General features: G+C 31.0%; 1 long non-coding RNA gene across 1 annotated transcript in view; it reads right to left on the minus strand.

Annotated features, from left to right (window-relative positions):
* LOC105114022 (uncharacterized) overlaps nucleotides 1–3246 on the minus strand; it is an 11534-nt gene extending 8288 nt beyond the window's left edge. The window contains exons 1-2 of the long non-coding RNA XR_840058.1: nucleotides 2452–3246; nucleotides 2192–2209 (exon numbers count right to left, since the gene is read on the minus strand). This is a non-coding gene — a long non-coding RNA (uncharacterized LOC105114022). The remainder of the gene's footprint in view (nucleotides 1–2191; nucleotides 2210–2451) is intronic.
* Between the last annotated feature and the right edge of the window lie 1038 nt (nucleotides 3247–4284).

Consider the following 4284-nt stretch of genomic DNA (forward strand, 5'->3'; position numbering starts at 1 on the left):
AAGTGCAAAATGATGATATAAAACCATGATAAAAATGCACTTTTAAGTACTAATCAATACACTTAATCTTCTTGTGATTCTACCTCGGTCTTGCCAGGTCATTTATCACTTCAATACTCATGCACTTAGGAGAAGACATCAATTTTTTAGTTATGTCACCCAACCCCCTGGCTTTGAAGATTCATTACATCCTCATCATGTGTGCAAACTGCATAAATCCCTCTATGGCTTAAAACAGGCACCTAGGGCCTGTAATGAATGATTTACTCAATTTCTGCCTTTCTCAAGGTTTGCCACCACTTAACCTGATTCATCCTTGTTTGTCAAGTATGTGGGTTCTCAGATTCTGATCCTACTACTCTATATGGGTGATATTATCCTCATAGGAAGTGCGTCTACTGAATTTGATATCATAGATTTAGGCTCCCTTCATTTCTTCTTGGGGATACAGATCACTCACACCTCTACTGGCTTGTTCCTATCACAATCTAAATATTTTGAGGATTTGCTACTTAAATCTGAGATGGTTGATGCTAAACTATGTGATACTCCATGTCTTCCTTATCATCGCCTACTTAAAGAAGATGGGACACCGTATCCTAATCCTACAGTATATCACAGCATTATAGGGGCTCTACAATACTTAACCTTCACACGACCTGACATTGTGTTTTCTATGCATCAAGTTTTCCAATTTATGCAGAAATCGATGGTGTATCATTTCACTGCTGTGAAATGAATTTTACACTACCTTAAAGGCACACTACATGTTGGTATTTCTTACACTAAAGGAGATTTACAATTAAAAGTGTTTAGTGATGCTGACTAGGCAGGGGACCTTAATGATAGACGCTCCACTACTAGCTTGGTAATTTTTTTGGGCAACAATCCTATATCATGGTCCTCCACGAAGCAACAAATTGTGTCCAAATCATCAACAGAGGCTGAACATTGAGCCTTATCCTTTACTACAATTGAAGTGGATTGACTCAAGTAGTTATTAGCTTTTTTGCATATTTCATTACCTCATATTCTTGTTCTTTCCTATGATAATCTCTCTGCCATTACTTTATCCTTTAATCTTGTTCAACATCAATGGACCAAACACATTGAGGTAGATGTGCATTTTATTTGTGAACAAGTTTCCTAGAAGCAATTGTCAATTCAATTTGTTTTCTCACAAGAATAGCTTGCTGATAGTCTCATAAAAGGGTTAAGTGCTCCTCTCTTTCACACTCATTGCTGCAATCTCAGACTTAGTTCTTCACATGTCTAATCTTGAGGGGGAATGTTAGAGTACAATGCATAAGATGATGATGAGTGTAAACTTGATTACTAAGTATGTTAGTTAGTTAATTAGCAAAGTTAGTTACATACAATTAAGATGTTACAACTGCATATATATATATATATATATAAAGCAAGATGAAGAATTGAATAACAGAAAATAAAGAGATTAGTTACCTTTGTTATATATATATAAAGCAAGATGAAGAATTGAATAACAGAAAATAAAGAGATTAACAAGATTTTTTTCATTTTCTCTCATCTCTCACTCAATCTCTCTACATATACAACAATAGATACATATCAACACATATAACTTGCAAATCAAATAAATATATTTATGAACTTGAATAAGTTTCTAAGCAATGATATATTAAGTTTAATGATATCATTATTTTTTTAGATTTAAATAAAATATTGTTAACCTATCTAAAGTTTAATGAAACCAAGTTTATCTTTTTGAATGATATTTTACTAAATAACAATGATTTTAGTTTGATGTATGAAACCAAAAATTATCTTAACATGAACTTTAAGATGGTTGATATTGGTAAGATATCCTATTTCATTGCCATAAATAATATTTAGATATCAATCTCAATAATTGCTTTCATTGTTTTAAAATTATATCCATCCTGTCTTGAAAAGATATAACATTCAATTTTGTTAAGCTAATAATGCTCTTAATATTTGTTTTTGATTTGATTTTTTTTAAATTAAAAGGGGTTAAAATTGGAAATTAAAAGGGCGATGATTGTTTTTGCTTATGGTTGTGATTTATATACATATGGAAAATTTGGGATTTCAGAGCATGTTTTGATAATTCAGTTAAAACAAATTCCCAAGTTCAACTAATCCCTTTCAAATCTAAAAGGAAAGGGTAAGTTTGTTTTCTTTGCCGGACTATGAACTCGTAAGTATTCTGAACTCTTGTATTATAAAATACCCGAATAATCCTGGCCAGTGTTGTTTGTTCTTCGTTAGAATGAATGGGATAGAGATAAAAGACGCAAGAAGATAGCAAAAAGAAATCCTGGCCACTGTTGTTTGTTCTTCGTAAGAACCATTCATCCTTTGATATACCCAAATAAAAAACCAAATAGCAGCCCTTCCTTCCAACAAGATCTACACTCCCCACAGCTCCCCATGCCTGCTAGCTAGCACCATAGTCTTGCGTCCATTCCTCTACCATAACAGTGCCACCAAAATCACCATACACCCATCTTCTCACCGTGAAGTCACCATTGCCGCCTAACTCAGCCACCGGCCACCACTGACAGCATCCCAATCAAAGCCAACCATAACATAACTTTCTCTTCCTCCCCCTCTCTCCCTTTGCGTTTTACATTGTGACAGCAACGACCCTCATCACAAGACCATATCCTTCATCTCCATCTTCTTCAAAGCTAAACCCAACCTTAGTCTTCTTTGTTCCCATCAACCATTTCAACCAAAAATCCAAAATACCAAAGCTTCACACAACACCTCCTCTTCCAATAAGCCAACCTTTAACCCACACTGCAAACCCTTAATTCCTTTACCACAGAACGCTTCACTACTCCATCACCCAAGAACAAGCCAATAGCCATTGTCTCCTGCCCTCATAACCAGATTCAACACCATCTGCCTAGTTAAGCCTCCGTCATAAACACTCCGCCCTTAACATCCACGGACCAGCCTCTTCTCATAGTTCAACCCCGTGGTGGCAGATCTAGACTAAAACCCAGCTAAAGTTGCAGTCGTAGTCCCCAATCCAATAGCCCCAGCTCTCTTGCCTTTCACGCACTGAGCTTGCATCAAGTATCAAAACCAATCAAGCCAAAAACCATTCTTCTTTCTTCCCAGGATCAACCCACAGTCAGTCTAGAACTCAAAATTTTCAGTCGCTAATCAGTTTGAAGAAACCACTAGTTGTCACACGTGTACGTATGTTGTTGCGGCATCAATATCAAGAAGTTGTCACCGAATTATTTGATCCGGATCCGGTTCACTAGAAGTAGCTGCTTTTATATGAAATTTTAGGATAAAAAATTAATTATAATTGAAAAAAATATTAGTATTTTTAGGATATTTATCTTAAATAATGTAGATATGGTTTATAACTACTCATGAATTCTTAACTCATAATATATCTATGATTTATAATAAAAATTTATTTTTATAAATAAATTTTATTTTTTCAATTATTATGGGCTTATATATCTAAATAAATTATTATAAAAAGAATTTATATAAGTATTCTAACAAGGTTTATTTATCTTTAATGTAAAGGAGCTTTTCACAATTTGTATATTATTATAAAAAATATTTTTAATTAAAATTTATAAATAACTAAAATTATTTTAAAAATTTTCAAATTAACTTTTGATATTTAAATTTTAGTTTACTTGTATGTCTAACATTTATATTAGAATATTAACAATTAATTTTTATGAATTAAAATTTTTAAAATATTGATTTAATTTTCATGAATTTAATAAACTATATCATCCAAAAATATTTTTTAAAATATTGATTTAGTTTTCATGGATTTAATAAACTATATCATCCAAAAATATTTCCAAAGATATGTTTTTATTTTTTGTGTATATATATATAAAATATTAAATCATACCCCATAGACATATATATACATACATACATATATATATATAGAAAAAAATTTTAGAAATTTTTTTTATTTTTGAATATTTTATAAACCATATATACATAAATAAAATATTTTTTTATTTTTGAAATGCATAAAATAAGAGACCTTAATACACACTAAATAAAATATTTTTTTATTTTTGAAATGATAATTTTTTTAGAAAATTTTGAGATTTTGATGAAAAGAGTGTATTTAAATACTAGATCAGTATTTTATAGTGTACGTCTACTGATTAGTACTTAAAAGTGCATTTTTATCATGTTTTATATTATTATTTTGCACTTAAAGTATCAATAACTCCTTAACTAAATCATGTTTTATAATAATATATCTAATAATATAAGATA

The sequence above is a fragment of the Populus euphratica genome, unplaced genomic scaffold (assembly GCF_000495115.2).
Source record: "Populus euphratica unplaced genomic scaffold, PopEup_1.0 scaffold467.1, whole genome shotgun sequence".
Taxonomy (NCBI): Eukaryota; Viridiplantae; Streptophyta; class Magnoliopsida; order Malpighiales; family Salicaceae; genus Populus; species Populus euphratica.